General features: G+C 45.2%; 1 pseudogene; it reads right to left on the reverse strand.

Annotated features, from left to right (window-relative positions):
- Positions 1-1,071: 1,071 nt before the first annotated feature.
- The window catches only part of LOC146204825 (uncharacterized), a 59,685-nt pseudogene continuing 40,509 nt past the window's right edge, over positions 1,072-20,247 (reverse strand).

Below are 20,247 nucleotides of genomic sequence, written 5' to 3' on the forward strand. Positions count from 1 at the left end.
TCACAGTAATATTATTTTGCACTTCGCGTTAAATTTTTACGTTCACTATTAAGTGAATTTGGGCGAGAGCGGTACTCGGGGATAGTACAAACTTTACTGCGCTGTCTGAGCCTTTTAATCGTCCGTTTGATATGAATGATTTCGCGTGTGATCCAGGGATTCCGTTCATGAACAACTTTTTGCACTGCGGGGACGAAACTTTCAATGCAATGCATACCAATATTCCTGAAACGCAGCCAGACGTTATCGACACCTGATTGCTCATCCCGACATAGATCGGAGAAATTCTCATACTCATGAACGAGATAAGTCTTGATGGCATCATCGTTAGCTCTATTGAAAGCAAGGATACATTTTCCAGTACGATGTGGACGGACAAGGTCAGGTATAGGCAGCTTGCAAAGTGTTCGTTCGTGATCTGATAGCTTTTGGAGTGTTTCAGTTGTTTTGCTACCGCTTAAAAAGTGATCGCTAACGAAAATTAGGTCTGAAATTGAACTGCTTTGGTTGTGAACTCGGGTCGGCGTGTTAACAATCTGCGTAAGGTTTAATGTAAACAAGAAGTCGATCATCGAGTTGCCTGCTGCAGTTCCAGGACTAAGAGACCTCCAGTTAACGTCTGGTAGGTTAAAGTCGCCAGCCATGATAATCTTGCCGCTGGAAGCATGTAGCAGGTAGTCGAATAACGGGTCTAAGTACAAAGCATCACAATTAGGAGGCCTGTAGACAGCTCCAATGTGAACAAAGCTATCGGTTACATGGATCTTGCACCACACAGACTCAACACCCGGGATGTCTTGCATGACGGAGGTACACTATTGCTTGTTTAACAATTGCCAGACCCCCGCCTCTCGCTGGTCTATCCCTGCGAATAACTGTATAGCCGGGGGGGGGGGGGGAATTTCACAGTCTGAAATACCAGGGTGAAGCCACGTCTCGTTGATGGTCACGACATTAGGTTCAAAGGCTAGTAGCGTGGCCTCAAGTTCAGCCACTTTATTTACTAGACTGCGGGCATCGAAGTTAAGAAAGGTTATCGATTTCTGCTGCTGGTGATTCAGGTTGAGGCGTTTAGTTTTTTATTTCTATTTCGACAATGTCATTGCGGTCATCATCCCAAGCAAACAGTTGCCCATTTATTCGAACCTTATTGTAGGTTAGAAATACTTTTCCTTGCGGTCACGGTTTTCTTTTCTGCGGTCCCAGATTTGTTTCCTGATGTCACGAATAGCCCGTGAAAAATCTTCACTGACAGAAAGGCCGGAGCCTTTCAGTCTAGAGCACTGCTTAAAGAAGCTGACCTTATCGCGATAATCGAGAAGTTTCATGATTACAGGTCTGCTTTTTGTTGGAACTGATTTTCCAATTCGGTGGATCCTCTCGATTCCTGAAATGTTAAGCCCTAGCAATCCCTCGAAGACGTTCTTTTTTACAGCTTGTAGCAAAATTTCAGTCGTTTCATTTGTTTCTTCTTGAATGCCGTACACAATAATGTTTGATCGGCGGCTTCTGTTTTCCAGTTCATCAATTTTTTTTGGTCATGGCTGCAAGGTTCTTCTCTAACTCAGCTATTCTTTTTGTGCAAGCTGAGACTTGCTTTTCGAGCCCAGTTAGTTTTTCAAGTTTCTTGTCGATTGCATTTAGTTTTTGGTTAGTGACTGTTTTCTCTGTCTTGATTTCTCGAATATCGTCCGCGATGGCCCTCAGCTGCTCGGTAAGCGTAGAGTCCTCAAGGCCGGGGTTTGATTCCACATCACCTCCCAGTAACAAAAGAAACCTCAGTGAAATACGAATGTAGAAGAGCACATCTGCAACTGGCCGTGGGCACGACAGCAATATTAAGCAAACATTGTTACTACGAAATGATTTGCCGTAGTATTTCGTCACATGAACGAGAAACAGGAAAGGGTTGGAAAACTGCATCTAGGCGCAGCCGCCGTGCCCACTGTCAGCAGGGTCCAGCTCATATCTTATAGGAAGTAGGAATTGTGTGCAAGTTTTCTGGGGCCCCTTTCTTTATCACAGTTTCTCGAAAGTAAAGATGAATGAGCGAGCTTGCATTACACTATATTTTAACCTAATTTCAGTTTATGTGTTTGCCTCATTTCAAAAAACTCGTATTTACGAGATCATATATCGTTTTCTTTTGTTTTATCTCGAGTGTCTGTCTTTTCTTATGTGTTGCTCACTTTAGACACTCCAGCTATACATCCGACATGGTATCAATATTTTCAAAAGCCGAAACGCCAGAAATGTAAAACTTCGGTTCTGTAGGAATAGAGACATGAAATGAAGTCCCAGGCTGATTAAAGAGGATTTCTTGATTGAGTTGCGGACTGTCCAATAACTGAAGTGCAGGCTTTCATGTTTCTTTCTTTTTTTTTTTTGAGGGGGGGGGAGGGGGGGGGGGGGACGAGAAATAATTTATCCTGATGTGCAGCAACCAATCAGTTTGTTTGTTTCTTTATTTTTTTGTCATTAAGATGATTTGTTTTTTGCTTCCTTCAAGGGAACAGAACGCATGGTCGATATGAAATGTACTTTCCTGCCACCGTGTTTGCAAGATAACTAGTGCTAAGTGCGGACCATACGACTGTAGAGGGATCAAATTCTGCTCCCTTCACTGCCGCTGTTAATAAAAGTTTCATAACTTATGTAATTTGTGCAATGTATACATTAATATGGGTCCTGAGCTCGCGTGGTGCAGAAAAGTGACTGTAGCTGTTTGCTTTGCTCGATCATCAACTACAGCAACAGTAGCAGTATGCTCAGTCAGCTTCTCAAATACAGAGAAACCAACAGCAAGCTGAACTTAATGGAAGCGAGGGCGTTTTTTTTTTTTCTTTTCTTTATTGCGTGGTCTTGACACATTGCATTTCACGAAAAGAAAATCAACAAAAATCACACAAACGCTATTTACATATGACACACTAAAATTCACGCATACACAACAAAGGCTCTAGCCTTGAGAGGTTTTGCCGCAGCTTTCTGGATTGCCAAAAACCTTTCCACGCTTTCCCGAAAATAAATTCTGGCAGGCCGTGCATCTTTATAATAGTGGTAACCCGCCATTATTGAACGCCGTATACAGTGGAGGCCCATGAGCATAATTAAATTAAATGGTACCCCATCCTCACTTTCTACGCATAAGTACCGGATGCCATGAGGGTCTAGCGGAAATTCTTTCATTAGCGTTCTTTTCAATACATCCCAAAAATATACTCCTTCCCAACAGCGTAAAAAACATTGTCTATTATTTCTGGTTTCCTGCATATTAAACAGCATGATCCCCAAAATATAAATGATCCCTTTATCTCCAAAAATGTTTTTACCGGCAAAGTTCCGGTGTGCAATTAAAAAAAAAAAGGTTTTTGCTCCTGGAGTCACCTGCATTCTTTTTACCCCTTTTAACACATCTGCACCTGGGCCTCCATTGTACAAGACCCTGTACAAAGGCACAAGGAACATAACGTCACGCAATGCACTGTACAATTTCTTTCGTTTTACTGTTGACAAATAATCACTTGAAATCCGCGCTGAAAGAAACCGCACACTTGCTACGGCTTCTCCGTAAAAGCCCTTAATCCGTGCGGAAACATCTTCAGTTGAAACAACGTACTCCGGGAGCAGCCGCCTCAGACTGACTTGGCAGTCTGACTTGGTAAGAAAGTGTCAGTCGTGTCTCTACAAAACACAAAACGACTGACCAGCTGTCACAAAAACAGGTGGCTCAATCCTAGCCCACAGTCGTTTACTCGTCTGAACAAGTTGGTTCGGCTGCAGCGCTCCCATTCAGACGCCCAGACAAATACGGCGAAAGTCCTGTGCAGCTTCTGAATATTTAAACGTCAACAGTGCAACACCTGCATAACATACCAGAGCTTGTTAATAAAGAACAAGTTGCAAACTGCGGCCTTGGCAAAAAATAAGGCAGGTTGGTCCCTCTCCACTTTCCAGCTTTGTTGTTTATCTCTTTAGCCTGCCCTCTCCAATACTTTTCACTGTCACGGTAAGCCATAAGCGGAACTCGCAAGTACCTATACCTATCTGGTGTCGTCGTCCAAGGCACACTGGCAAACCGTTCAGGCGTAGATGGCCACCTTCCATGCCAAACTCCGAGGCATATCGACCAGTTAACTCCACTACCGGTGACGTGACTGAATTCGCGCACACACTTCACAGCTTGGCATATGCCCCCTCGGCATGTGCTAAAACAGCTATGTCGTCTGCATACGCCAACAGCTTTACTTCAGCTGCTTGTAACTTGAATCCCTGAATGCTATTATTTTTTAGTATTTTCGAACAAAGGGTCCCTATATAGATACAAAATAAAAGAGGGCTGAGGGGACAGCCCTGGCGTACGGAACGCTGTACGCTGATGGGGGTACCTAAACATTTGTTAACGATCAATCTCATCGTGCAGCTCCGGTACCGCCAAGGCCACGCCTTCACAAACAACAGAACCGACATTCACATTGTCTAAAATGCAAACAACAGTTCGTGGGTGACCCAGTCAAATGCCTTTGCTAAGTCAATCTGAAGAAAAGCCACCCGACCATTACTGTCATCACAGTATTCTAGTACACTGCGCGTTTTATGAATATTGGTGAAAATGGAGCGCCCTTTGATACCACACGTCTGATGAGGCCCAACTACGTCACTAATCACGGTCTGCAACCTTCGCCCCAGAACCTTCATAAACATTTTGCACTCCACGTTTGTGAGTGCTATTGATCGGTATGCAGTAACCAGTCGTAACTTACTCATTTCATTTGTTTTCGTAATGAGCACAGTGTGGGACGAACCTTATGACGGAGTAAGAGCCTTTTCTTTGAGGGCTCCGTTAAAGATTACAGTTAGGACAGGGACTATTTCGAGCTTAAGTACTTTATAAAAAGTCGCACTGAACGCGTCTGGTCCAGGGGATTTAGCAGGGTTTAATTTATCAATTGCGTGCTCCCCCTCCAATTCAGTTATGTCCAGTTCTAATCTGTCATTTGTTTCATCGTCGAAACGCTGTAGCTCAGCCAGAAACTCATCCTTAAGTGTAGTAATATCTACTGGGTGCGATGCGGAGAGTGCCTGGTAATGCTCGAAAAAGGTTGTTTTGATATGATTGATGTCTGTTGATAATACCCCTCCTTATTCTATTTCTTCAATGCGATTCCAATTAATTCAAAGCAATTGAAAGAGCTGCTGTTATAAGTTACGAAAAAAACAAAACGAGGTGCGGTTAAGAACACTGCTTCATAAAATAGTAAAACAGGAAATCTAAGCACCGGGTGAATGGATGGAGGACATAAGGAAAACCAAACAAAAGCTTGAACTGATTGAGGAAGAACGTTGCCGGGGAGTGCTGGTTAGGGCAAGGGCTGAAGACACAGCTGCAGGCGAAGCGCTAAATAAAAGGGCGTTCGGTTTAGCAAAAAATGGGAGCGAGGGCGTAGCATATCTGGAAAAACAAACAAAAAAAAAATACTAGCGCTTCTTTCCCCCACATCGTTATCCAGCAAACAGTCTGCAAATGCTTTATTCCAGGCATAATTGCTCGATCGCAATCTTGCTCCCCCCCCCCCCCCCTCCTTCTTTTTTCCTTTTTTTTTTTTTTTTTGCGAGCTATACCGAACCACAAACAAAAGAAAGTAAGTTCGTCAACTTGTTCCTGATCCCACTGTTTTACTAGGATAATTGACTGTAATTTCGCCATAAATGACGCCATGGCAACGCGAGTCGCCAGGCAACCATACGAAAGAATACGTTTTAGGCGAAATTTGTGAGTGATGAAAACGCGCATAAGTTCATCGTAGCCATTTGGTTTTCAAGAACAATATCGTGCTTCGATATTTTTTTTTTTTTTTGAAGCGATGTTTATTATCTCAAGATATAAAGGGTGTGTGTAATGATGTGTGTGTATGCGTGAGGGGGAGGGGGAATGGAAAGAAGGATGAAATAAAAGTTTGACCGATATAATGAAGCCGAGGAGAGAGCGGTGGTGATGTCCCTACGTCCAAACAGTGTATGACGAAGGATTGTTCGGTGAGAGTTCCGCTGTCGCCAGGTGCTTGATTCTCGTGGGCTCCAGCGCCAAGCAATTATACAGCAGATGGTGGTTATCGGCCTTAGTATTATTTCCGGACTCGCAGACTGGACACGCGGTGTGAGGACAGAAAATCGCCGAATTGATCGAGGCCACTTTCGAATTAGAATAGGAGTGAGAATTCCAAACCGGATCTTCCAAAGCTTAAGATATACAAACACATTACAGTGTATTTACATTTACGCTTCAGAAGAAACCTAATATGGTAATTTACAAAATTTCATGTCAAGCTATTAGCTCGAGTTGCTTTCACCTAGTTCGAGTTGCTTTCACCACGTGCCGCAAGCGACCGCCTCTGGATTCATATTTTCCCCAGAGCTCAGTCATTAAAGGGAGTATTTTTCTTCACACGAAGCCAATAGTATATGATCACGCCAAAACATCGATTCTCATGCTGAAAAATAACTACTCTGCGCTTAAAAACAACTAAGTTATTTAAAAGAATCCCGAACCGACATGGTCCTAACCTTCCTTCCATGCAGAATGTTGAACTCAGAGGTCGTTCGCTCCCGTTCAACTCCCCCCCCCCCCCCCCCCCGACCACCAACAAAATAAAAGAAAGAAAAAATAGTTAAGTTTCGGTTCAGTTCAAACCCCGAACTTAGTAGTTGTTCGAATTAGTCGGTATGTTTCCAGTGTATTCATGGGAAGGCAACGTGATCAGACTCTTATACCTGGACGGTTACCAATAAATAACAAAAAATAAAGCTTTTCTGAGCTCTATCATGACAGGAGCTCTCTTGATTGGTTCATTTGTTACCTAATGCATCCTGTTTAGAGCAATCCGCATGATGGTGGTAAATACTTTATTGACGAGCCGAAGAGATTTTAGGGGGGGGGGGGGGGGGGGGGGGATCTGCTCTGGATTGTTGGTGATGGCCAGCAGACCCTGCATGACGGCTACCGCTCCCGCCTGTTCGACCAGCCCCCTCTTCGGAGCTGGAGACCGCGATCCCCCAGCCCCTGTTGTCCACGAGGCTCCAGGAGTGCAGAGGCTGGAATTCTCCGCAGATGAACATGATGTACTCAAATGTAGTCCTTGGGGTCCTGCAGGGGGTACATTCGTGTTGGCATTAGGACGGGGCGTACAGGACTAGCGCCAATAAAGAAAGGACACGAACTTGGAATAACTTGGAATTGTTTCCAGTGATTTGGTGTGGCTTAGAAAGGGATGGATTTCATTCCAGTTCCACTTTCTATGAGCTGCTTCCCTTGACGGCCAATCATACCATACTGATAGGGTGGCTCAGAACATCAGACAAGGGATTGGATAAATCACCAGTTTAAAACTCTGCTTTGTTTTCGGTCGTGTGGCCCAAAGCCTGGCCCGTTCCAAAAGGTCCTGCGGGCAAAGGACGCGTGGACTTGACTTATCTTGCTCTCCGAACCACGCTTCTTTCATGCAGAGCCTAACTGCGCTGATCCGTATAAAGCACTATACCATGAGGGCGCGCAGACTTGGTTTCAGTCACCACGACAACGCTAGGCTGACCACGAAGCACACTCCGAAATGTGTAACAGTAACAATAAAACTGAAGGTTGGGACCAGGTTGGGGAGGCAAGGGAGGCAATAAGTATAGAGTGCGTAAGACAAGCGAGATTATTTTATTACGTAAACATTTCACCCTCTGCTGCGCTCAACGAGAGCTTTTTGCTATGCTTTAGGTGAAACAGAATTAAAACAGTATTATTATGTTGTTATGTTCTCCAAGTGAAGTCTCAACAAAGACAAGCAAGAAGGCGAGCAAAAAAAGAACAGACAAGTCGACAAGAAAGGAGCGTCTGAGCGGAAAGCGATGATAGGGGCGTCTGTAGGGAGGGGAAGGGGGGCGGGGAGCTTTGCGCACAGCACCTTAGATCGGCCCCGTGTGCGGCGCCGTGGCAATTGGCGCCGCCTAAGATCGCCGGAGAAGCGGACAAACAAGCTGTAGCCGACTATCCCAAGCCGCGGCTTTGGTTCCTCGTATCTCGCTGTATAGTTCTCCGAGCTGCTGCCTTCGTCTGGCGCCCGCGTCTCCTTCTTCGCGGTATGGTTCCGATCTCAGGGCGGAAAAAGGCTACTGAGTCCGTCTGCAGTGGAGCCAACTAGTCAGTGCGCGGTCGGCTCCTTCTTTCAAGGGACGCACAAAAGGTAGCGTGTTGAGAGCGGTGGAAAAGCGCTCAGCAGTATAGTACACGCGATCAATACGCGTGTCGCATACGTCTAGAATACGAGATGAGCTGGAGCTGAGCAGCATGCTTTGAGGTAAACAAGAAGCGTTGGTATTTCACTGCTTCGGTCGTCTCTTATCGACCTAAAAGCGAGACGCAACTAAATCGAAGCTTGTGTAGTTTCGAAGTGCACGAACGCTCAAGAGAGCCTCAATGAAATACACCTATCGAATAAGGACAAAAAAAAAAAAGAAAAGAAACATGCCATATATATTGGCACCTCTTCTAATTGATTTCATTCATAGGAATGCCCACAAAATTTAGAGAAAGTTGGCTTTGATCCTCGCAACGTGCGAGGCAAACATGGTATCAGCAACAGCGTGCGCATGACGCTTGAAGACTTCAGTTCAGTTTAGTCGTTCAGTCGTGTCCGACTCTTCGTCACCCTATGGACCATGTCACGCCACGCTCTCCGGTCTCTCACTATCTTCCTAACATCACATAACTTCATCTGCAGTGCCTCGAGGATGCCATCTAACCAACGCGTTCGCTGCCTACCCCTTCTCCGGCGACCCTCAACCTTTCCCAACATCAAATCTTTCTCCAGCGACTCCTCTCTTCTCATCAGATGACCAAAGTAGCTGAGCTTTAACTTTAGTATTTGACCCTCCAATGAGCAGTCAGGGTTTATGGTCGACAATATCGATTGATTTGATCTTCTGGCAGTCCAAGGAACTCTCAAGAGTCTTCGCCAGCACCACAATTTAAATGCGTCAATTCTTCGGCGGTCAGCCTTCTTCACAGTCCAACTCTCGCATCCATACATCACAACTGGAAAGACCATAGCACGGGTTATACGGATCTTGGTTGGCAGACTAATGTCTCTGCTCTTTACTTGAAGACTTACATAGAAAATATGTCCAAGTGAAGAAACTTGTCTACGAGTAAAGTCGCACGAACTAGGAGCGGAATACCTTATTAAGGAATATTTTTTTGTTACCCCTAAAAGCGTACAGAAAAAAAAAAAAAAAAAAAAAAAAAAACCATACCCAAGCTTATTCAACCGGCCAAAGGAAACAAGGAACCGTTCCCTTTGGTGGTGTCTATTTTTAATGCCCACTCCTAGCCATCACAAAATATATTTGCGAGCTTTACATGCTATATAAAATAACGAAGGCACGTCAGTGACAGCTAGATCAAATAAACTCAAAGTGCCTTTTTCCGCACCCGATGCCATACAGACGTTCTTTTCGATCGTGTTGTGTTGGGTTTTACGGCGCATAAGCAAATGCGGCTAGGATGCGCTGAACACAAGGCTGAAGCTCTCTTCGATCGAGCGAATACAGTTCAACCTATAGTTATAACGAAGCCAACGGGGCACGATGATTTCTTCGCTATAGCAGTTGCTGTACGCGACCTTGTTTGTAACAGTATCCTGTCAGCGGGCTTATATTCCACTGTGCATAACGACGACATAGTCATCGTTAAGCGAGCCGCTCATTACGCGTAGCGGCAGCCTTCAACGCGCGCATCGAGTGCCCGCCTCACGGACGAAGATACTTACACCAACCGAATATGACGGTCTTGCCAATACATGCCCCTTTCTTCCGCTGCTCGCATGGGCTTTAGAGCCTAAAAACAGTTCTTTCAAAATAATATCCTAGCGAACAGGGTGAAATTTGTTCACAGTTTTTACTTTTACCTTTCCCAGACGCTGAAGCCATTACGAGCCGCTCTAAAACAGGGCCCGTCGCGGAGATTTCTCCGCGAGTACGTTTTAGTTGGCTTTGGCGCACAGCTCGCAAAAATGTGGGCCGTGCCACTTCTTCGCATTACAGGAATGTTATGCGAAGATTGCATATACGCCAGGTAGAAGGCTATGATGATGAGCACCTTCCAGTCAGAAGAAATTGTTTTACCTATGCGACCATGCTGCGACAGTGCATACCTCACACAGGACGTGGAACGAGAGAAGGGTGCGCTCACAGTGGACCTTGTGCATCGAGGAAGTGTGAAGAACGAGGGACGATTTGCCACATCGAATCGATACGGAAGTGCTGGGCTCCGTTGCAAACTGACACGCAGTGCGAAATTCAGGCATTTGGTATAGGAGCAGTAACCAACTGCTGTGCTTTTCAACGACTCGACTGGCCGTGCCATTTGCTTCCCATACGCAAGCCGGGTCAATTCTAAGCTTCACACTATTGTTTAAAAGCACTCTCATTTCACTGCTGCTGCTGCCGCCGCCGCTGCCGCCGCGGCCGCTGCGGCCGCTGCCGCCGCCGCCGCGGCCGCCGCCGCCGCGGCCGCTGCCGCCGCTGCCGCTGCCGCCGCCGCCGCCGCCACCGCCGCCGCCGCCGCCACCGCCGCCGCCGCCGCCGCTGCTGCTGCTGCTACTGCTGCTGCCGCCGCCGCCGCCGCCTCTCGTGCAAGTAGACGCTTGGTGATTGCGCTCGGTTTGTTACCTGAGCGGAATGTCACTTTGGCTATTTTTGTGGTAACTGCTCAGAAGGCATTAAAAAAAATTACAGCGGATTTGCATAGTTATTCAAATGCGAAGTAGATGCGTAGCACCGCTTATCTCTGCTATACCTTTCCATCGCTTGCAGTCGCCCCCCCCCCCCCCCCCCGTTGTCCTGGAGTTTCTACCGCACGTTTGTTCCTCTTCGCTTCGGCATCTGTTTCACTACGACGCTTAGTCTATTGAGAATCAGGAGACTTACGATCCCGCTTCCTTCGTAACATTGCACTTCAGCACGTCACGCACGGCGAACCTGCGCCTCAGTGCCAGATAGCCCAGCTTTATCCACTGCGACGCGAAGCAAACGCGCGGCGCAGCTGCGTCCTCAGCTTTCCTTACACCATTTTTAGAAATGAACGAAAACAGGAACAATGTACCCTTTTGCAATGCACTGCTCTGCTGCCGAAAGGTCTGGGGTGCGATCATAGGGGGAGAGAAAGAGAGAAGAGGGAGGAAAACGCGCTTAAAGGCGAGCGCCAGTTAAGGTGCGGAGGTGAGCACAAGCTGCTTCACGACGCTGCCAGCGGCTCGGAGCCGAGATGTAGGGAGCACCGCGCGTGCACATCTGCTGTCCGTGAAGGCTAAGGAGTGAGTGATGTGAGGGGAGAGATGCCGAAGTTGATGCGCGAGCGACACACGCCTGCTCACTCCGGAGTAACACACGCTTGTGCAACTCTGCCCAGTGACGGCCGCCGCGTCCGCAACTGACACGACCCTCTCTCACTGCCTTTCTCCTCTTTAAGTTCACGGAGAGGCGGAAAGACAGAGAGAGAGAGAGTTAGAGAAGGCTTGTGCTGTAGCTGTGCGGCCGTGCCGCCTCCTCAATTCTGAGCTCCGCGACGCGCGCGTCGCCACCTTTTCTTTCTCCACTTCAAGTCCACGGAGAGAAAGTGAGCGGCTTCGGACATACATCGGCGAAATCCGTGATTGCGGCTAGTAGTGCTACGCACTAAAATATATATATATATGCTAATGTAAAAGGACTGCAAACTTGCAAAGATGTGACGGACCAAAGCCTGTGACAAACTTTCGACTGAACACACATGTGGCTACTCCGGTCAACTGGCTGATATCAGCCCAAAGTAACAGCCGAAATAAATTTTACAGATGAGATTTCCCCTAAAAAGGAATGAACAACAACAGTAGATGTCTGCAATAAAAACATTTCTCAAAAACACTCTATTATGCTTTATATTAAATGCAAGTGTATGGTTTGAGCAAGCTCAACCAAACACCATTGAAGCCCTTAAAGCTTCCGTGCTGACAATGTCTGCTAAACATGAAACATGACTAAATTCTTGAAAATCCGGCCCACGAGGATACAGAGATTCAGAGCCTACAAAAACGTGTGGATCACTTGGAGGCATGCGACTCGGCCTGTCAGGTTGCCATCTTGCAAATGTACCACCTAGAGCAATACGGGAGGCGACAAAGCTTGAAATTTCACGGGCTGAAGGATCAAAAGGATGATCTGGCTGTTGTCCTCCGTAAACGAACTGGGCTTTAATATTGATATAGCTCCTATAAGTCAGTCATATATTCATAACATTCATATATTCATATCTGCGAAACAAGACAAGCCTTCTCCGTTCTTCATTCGCTTTTTGAACCACAAAAAAAAATCGATGGCTCTCAAAATGAAAAACATAAAACACATAATAGCTACCCTTGCATCCGTTTCTATGAAAACTTGATGGCATACCTCTAGCGTATCCTCTGGCTTACACGTGGCAGAGGGGAACAGATTGGGCGCAAATTTACGTGGCAGAGAGACGGCAAAATCTTTGTTTGCAGGAGGCCAGGAACAAGAGCGATACACATTTAAACAGAGAATGACCTTGAAAAGGTTCTGTAGCAGTGTTTTGAAGCTTTTTGAAGGATAACCGTAGTGTACGGTTAGACAACCCAACTTGACTTATACCGATGTTATGTCTATAAACGAACACACAAAACCCTTGATGAAGACTGGGAATAATTATTTTTCTGTTTTTTCACCTAAGTGCCTCCAAAGCACTTGCAAAGCGTTCGTTTATAGACAACCACCGCGCAGGGGGGATGATACCAAAGTTCGTCAGTACTGAGGACATAGACTTACTATAGACTTACTAAGGACATAGACATAGACTTGCAAGACATTTAGAAAATAAGATAAATGGCCCCGCCGTAGTGGCGCAGTGGTTAGGGCGCTCGACTGCTATACCCAAGGATGTGGGATCATTTCCCGGGCAAGGCGGCCACTTTTCGATGGAGTGAAAGGCAAGGTCGAAATTTCCCAGCCCCCAGCCATGTGGTCGAAATTACTGGAGCCCTCCATAACAGCGTCTCTCATAACCTGAGTCGTTCTGGAACGTTAAACCCTATAAACGAAACCAAACCAGTTAAGTGTAGATATTAAATGGTGAAGCAACAATTTTTGAATATTTTCAAGCCCGAAACAAGCTTGAACATTATTCATTGATATACGAGGCCAGAAAAACAGGATTTCTATGCCTCCACTCAATAGTGATAGCAAGCAGTATCAGTGCGAAGTACTGGCAATCAAATTTAAAAATTACTTTCTTATTTAGCTTATATAGTCAGGCATTCCCCAACTCACTGTATATAGCCCCTTACAAATCAAGTCAAATAAGAGGTATTATTGACTACGCCCGTAGTAACAATGTCACTGAAACTGGCGGATTTCAAACGCGAGTAGTTAAATCTATGGCAGATGTAATTTCTGAACCGTTAGCAGTACGTATTAAAAATAAAACAACACAGTCCTCTTTAGTCACAATGAAGGAACCATTACTCTACAAATCGTAAAAGAATTAAATATTGTTGAAGTATTCCTGGAGTTAGAAGACGCTTTTGATACGGTTAAACATGCCATTCTATTGCTATTCTATGCTATTGAGTTTCACAGGGGATTTTTTGTTCTTCATAAATGTGAAATAATGGTGTAATCACGATCATAACTGATTAGAAAGTCGAAAAAAATTAGGAGGACACTTAGCATTCGCCATAAGAGTAGACGCGGTAGCGAGAGCACTCATTGCCTGACTTCTAATGCTCGTACCTCGGCATCCCGTCTTCTCTTCAACTATCTAGTTGCCTCATACCAAAAGTTTTCCTCCTTCCCGGCATCCGTTTTAGTAAGTCTCCTAGGTAGTCGAGCACCAACATGACGAGAAGACCCTTCCTTGACGTAGCACCCGCACTATTACGCACATCTGCTACAGTTCCAGACGATCGACGTTGCCGCATCGGTTCCAGCCGCAGGTTTCATCACACGTGTTCAAAATCAGCGACACAGACATGGGATTATTCGTATACATCACGCTGGTTTCATTCCCTAATCACCAATCACTACTCTGTAAACAATAAACAACGCTATCAACCGCCCCCAACCAATTAACCAAAACCGCCCATATCAATACACTACAAACAAGGTGTCCATCATTATTTTTCTGTTGCGTTTTTCAACGCCCCTTGAAGTAGATGCAGAGTTAGCACTAGAACGCTGTGGCGCTGTGCGCAGGGTGAGATGCACTCAGGAGTACAATTACTTAATATAGTGCTCTCAATTCACTGTTATCGAAACTGACCATTCTCCCACAACAAAAGTCTTCTCTGGTGTCTCGCAAGACTCGGTGCTCGGTCCACTTTTATTTTTAATATTCATTAACGATCTTCCCTCCGACATTTCATCGACAATTCGTCTTTTCGCAGATGACGGCGTCCTGTACCGCCGCATAACTTCCAATAATGATCAAGAATTGCTCCAAAGCGACCTGAGCAGAATTGAAAGCTGGTGTTCCACATGGCTAATGACGCTCAACAAAATAAAGTGAAAATTCATGCAGGTAGCACGCAAGCGAACTACCATAAACTACGCGTATTCTCTGAATTCAACCAACCTCACCCAAGTCGAATCATAACGGTATCTTGGAATCCATATCACGAACAACCTTACCTGGTCCGAGCACATCACAAAGATTGCTGCTGATGCATCGAAAACATTCGGCTTTATCAGACGTAACCTCTGTTTTTCCCCTTCTTCCATTCGCAGCCTAGCCTACAAAACTTTCGTCCGTAGCAAACTAGAATTTGTATCCCCAATTTGGAACCCACACCAAGCCTATTTAATTAATAGCCTAGAAGCCGTCCAAAACCACGCAGCCTGCTTTATTTCCTCCAACTATCACACCCGCTCTAGCATTACCAGTATAAAATTATCTGTCGACATTGAGCCTCTCGCGCAAAGGCATAAAATTGCCCGTTTATCATTGTTCCATTAACTGTACTATTGTTTTCCCTCACTTCGAGACTCCCTTTTGCTCCTTCCCCTCCGAACATCGCGCCATCTTTTCAACTCTATGAGCATTTCAAGACTCCATGGCACATTTAACAAGTCATTCCAGCCTCTTGTCATTGAAGAATGGAATTCATTTCCCGAATGTATTGTAATTGAACGAGATGCTCCTAAATTCCGCAAATGCTGTCTTTACACTTACAATACTAATGTGGTAGCTGCTGCCTTTCTGTTTCGTCATTGTATGATTCACTGTACTGTTCTGCTTGATTGATACACATGTATTTTTTTTCCTTTTTATTGCCTGCCTTACAACGATTGTTTCACCTATTTTGTTTGCTTTGACCTAAAATGTAATATCGTTGTTAGATGTCTCCCCCCCCCCCCCCTCACTTATGTAATACCCCTCGTGGGGGTCTTTAAGGGCCAATAAATGATAATGATGACGTAAACAGGATGTCGGACAATATAGAGACATTATAGAGCCTTCTAGCAGCCCCTGGGCTTCACCTGTCGTGCTTGTTAAAAAAAGGGACAATACCTGCAGGTTCTGCGTTGATTACCGACTCCTTAATAAGGTTACACTTATTAGGCTCTTAATTAGACTCATAAGCAATAATGCGGAAAAGATTAAATCTCAGCTTCTTGAAGAAAAAAAGCTTAAGTAGCGAGAAAGATGCCAGCGGCACGGAGGACATCAGTTTCGAGACCATGTGGGCATCGGAGCGTGCATGAGCACGGGGCTACCCAGAAGGCGCGCCCTCTAGGAGCTCGTTTGAAGGGACGGCGCAGGAGAGTTCGTGATGTGGCATTGCCAGATAGCTGCGTCTTGCTACGTCGTCTCGCCTCAAGCGCCGGATTTTCGCCTCGTACGACGCCGGTAGCCGAGAAGATGATACGGTGCCAAAGTAACGCTGCCATGTGGTCGGGCGTTGGGGAGGGATGCTGTGGCCGCGTAACGATCAATTCGCGCCTGACAGGCGACCGTTTGGGCCCGCTTCGCAGCGCGGCTAGCCAGCGCAGTTTTCAACTGTCTCTTATCTAAGAATGTTGGAAGAGGGTGAGAAGAAGGAGGAGAATAATTGGGAAAACTTAGGTAAGTTCGTCAGAGATGCGTTATCTCGTCTCACGAGTGGACAATGGAACAGAAATCAAGATAGCTGCAAGCAACAATTATGTATGTATGTATACGTGTTTGGCGTTGTGCGCGGTCGGTGCAGTGAAAATCATTGTGACTGCCGGCAATACATTGTTTTGTCGACATCGAAAATAAAATGCGAATGCAGCGGACACTGCCCGGCAGCACACGGGAGGATGAATGAGATCGGTAAGTATCTTTGCGGACTTTTACCTCATGGTTACCTATGTTGTTTTATACTATAGAATACATATTCGTACGTGAACAAAGGCGTGAAATTGAGCGTTACTAAGCTCAGCTTGGTTCAGCGTCTTCCGTACGGACGTATAGTGCGTGTTTCGCCTGTGTCTGTTCGCATTTTCAAAGTCACTGTCGGGATTTCTGTTCCTAAAGGCGCGAAGGCTCGTCGAATACCATGCTAAAATTTTGATTGATAATTTAAATTTGAAGATCACTTGTTTTTAATTTACATCTTGTGCTTCCAATATATCCTTGCAAACTCCGCATAATGAGAGATAAAGCGGTGAAACGAGAGTATGAAGAACTTTCTCCCCTGTATGCCAAAACCATGTCCTTTAGAACACTATCAAACTGTGTCATATGAGAACCGCTTATTCATTTCTACATCAAAGACCTCTTCCTTTCCATTTTCTTGTAGATGGCACTGCCGGCCGTTGAAGTACAAGTGAAAGCTCCTCACATCTACACTTGCACGAACGGAACGTTTGTTTTTGCTGGCAGCCAGAACGAAGTCATCCGGGTCTCCCATGGTAGTCTGCAGCACGCATTAATTATTTGTCTATTACATTAAGAACTTGGAGTGTATCCCCTTGCTTTCTCGCAAATTCATTTCCTGGTGCAAAAAATAGTGCTGCTGGGGGAAATTATTCCTAGGGGCCTTGTTTCTGCACGCCTGAAGAAGTTCTTGACTGTTTTGAATAAGGTTTTGTAAGACTGTGGAGCTCTCAGCAAAGATTTGTTAGTAATCTTTACAGAGCCAAAGCCAGGTTCATTCTCATTATGTATTTCCTTTTCAAGCAGTGAGTTTAAAAAAAAAAAAAAAACAAGTTGTGCATCAAAATATTTGTTTCTCTTTTATGCAACGGCATACCTCTGGAGCTCATATTTCACCACTGTTCAGGACTCCTAGCTTAAACTTTGGCCGGTCAGAGTTATTTGTTGAAACTTTCATCCGCCGTATTGGCTCACTGGTTAGAACATGGGACCTCGGCTACTGAGCCCAAGTTATTAGCGGCCGCGTTTAGAAGGAGGCGAAACGTAAATGAGTCATTGTGGTGTGCGATGTAAGTGTACGTTAAAGATCCTCAGGTGGTCGATATTATTTCTGAGCCCTCCATTATATCGGCACCTATTCTTTCGCTCCCATCTTCCTTGCATCCACACAGCGCGCATCGGGTGTCCACCAACACGTGAGGCAATAACTGCCCCATTTCGTTACCTCAAAATGAAATAATATTCTTAGCCGTATATGATGTGTATCTAATAAGACAGTGTATTCAATTTCGCGTTCATTTTCTGTTTTGCTCAGTTATTTAGATCTTCTGCAAAAGTCATTTCAGTTTCTTTTTTAATTACATCTACTCAAAGGCAATTGTGTACTAGCAATTAGTCTCGTTTTGGGTGTTAAGCGTCGTCTGTTTCCTATGTAATTTATTACTGCTGGTAATATTTTTAGTGATTAAATATTCATTTTTGCAGTTTAAGCAGACGGGGCATGTTTAAATCCACAGTTCGTCTATTGAATGCATCAGAGCTGATGTGGGTCCATAAGTGTACATCTCGCAGTTGCAGCGGTAAAAAAAAAAAGATAGAAATACCCAGATAGCCCTGTTGGAAAACGAAAAACTGTAACAGATTACCCAGCAAGCGGTGACTACGCGCAGCTAAGCAAAGCTCAGCGTTCCCACGAGACTCATTGTAAATGCGTCTGTGTGCCCGAAGGCAAGCATTAAATGGAAAAATTGACAGTTAACATGCAACCTGTAAAGTACTAAGACAAAATGAAGGTTGCAACCTAACGTGAAAACATTCACAGCTAATGGTAAGTATAAGGGTTACCGTTTAACCTTTAAATTTCTCAAAATTAGGCTCAAAAATTAGGATTACGGAGTAACCTGCATCTAGTTCGTGGCCGGCAGTATATTCAAAGGTACATATCCCTTACAAAAATGAGTTTTGAAACTCTATTGTTGGATTATTGACCGCCTTTTGAATGTACTGAATTTCGATAGACATTCAACCCCAGCTGAGTGCAATCTTTACAGGGCCAACAGAATTTTCATTGTGATCTACCCAATAGATTTTTTGTGCTATTTTTTCTATATGCTTTTTGTGGTTAGTTTTCAACGTTCACGAAGAATCAGCGTATACTGTTCATGCTGACCCATGTTTTTAAGTAGTTTTAGGCACCAATGATAAGAACATGATGTAACAACTTCGTTATGCATATTTGATCTCACTTGTAATCAACTATTGTCCAGATTCTGCAAAGGAAAATATAAGAGCAGCATGCAGTTGCGTACTCGTACATGTTATATAAAAGTGCATATTAACGGTGCACACTTAGCTCAAGCTTCGCAACAACACAGTGAAAATATGCCCTAAAAACTTCATGATGGCAAAGGCTCCACTAATATTGCAAATACATCGTTGAATGTCAATCAGAATACGCGTAATGAATCAGCTTCTGTATGTCGCAGAAGGTAACTTTAGTGGTAGGACATATTTTATATTTATCATAAATCAAGTTCAGTGAGTCATCATACTAACAAACAGGATCCTAGATTAAACCTACTATATGTAGGGCCGGACAGAGCTTTTTTAAACCAGTTGCAAAGTTCACTATATGCTTCAGGGTCTGACATTCTGCCCAAGCCTAGGTGTTTTTGACCGTAGCTTATTGCCGCAAAATGAGGTGCAGTCTGTATTGGAATCCTCCACCGCTCTATGTCTTTGAAGAGTTTTACTGTTATTTTTTTCTTTTCTTTCCTTTCTTAAAGTGGAAACCATGCTAAAATGAAGTCACTTTAAACATTGAGAGGTTCTAATAATCACGGACTGATCCCACGGATACTATAGAGTTAACACGCACAGCAAAAACATTCGCGTATGAAAAAAAAAAGAAGAAAAAAACAAGATTGCATGCGTCTTCTATCGGCGACTCTTCTTTTCAAAGAAGCATTCGGCCGCCGCCTTGCTCCTGTCCGTACCCACTTCCCCCGTGCCCCGCGAACGGCGCCAGCATGTCCGGAGGGGTCTCTTCCTGTCGGCTGGGGGGGAAAAAAAGGGGGGGGGGGGGGGGAGGGGTGCTCCCCGCTCTCTGCCTTCTCCGTGGTTTGTCTTCACGGAGATGACCTTGGCTTCAACATAGCCGGAGCCGCGCAGCGGGGGCGGCGTCTTTCCCTTTTCACCGAAGCTGTTCTTCTGCGCCCCGTTTTCTTTGCACGCAGACGCGGGTACGCTGAGTGCGGCGATGTGCCAGTTCAGTTGGCGTTTTCCCGCCACCGTGGTCGCATCTTGCACTGTGAGCGAAGCACCGTATGTAGGTTTTTAGCTGGTGATTAACACGAAGATCGTTTTGTTCAAATTGGAGCGCGAACGTACGAATTTAAGTCTAAGTCTTCGGAGGTCTCCGCTCTTGGGCGGCAGCTTCTGCGCAAGGAGGACGTGTTTAAGAAGTTCAACAGTAGCAGGCGTTTTGGATTCTAGGCGAAAAGCCGGCGCGGGCGGAGTGTCTGCACTTTGGTGAGTGTTTTGCTTTTTCCTTTTCGTGTTGGTGCCAGTCTTGTACAATGTGTGCTACAAGAGGAAGCGTGCATGTAAATATTTCTAGCAGGCAAGCCAGCCTCATCGGAAAACAAGGAGCGGGAGAGAGAACGAGGCTTGTCTCCAACGCGGACGCTGGGGCCTATGGAACGTCAGTTGGGGTGGCGACATTTTCTTTCTTTCTTTTGACCGTTTTTGAAGGATTGTTCGGCACAGTGCTGTAGTCTTTCGATACGGTACTCGCGCTGAGACGGACACAT

This window comes from Amblyomma maculatum, chromosome 1, assembly GCF_055883805.1.
Source record: "Amblyomma maculatum isolate TAMU_Amacu chromosome 1, ASM5588380v1, whole genome shotgun sequence".
In the NCBI taxonomy this organism is placed as follows: domain Eukaryota; kingdom Metazoa; phylum Arthropoda; class Arachnida; order Ixodida; family Ixodidae; genus Amblyomma; species Amblyomma maculatum.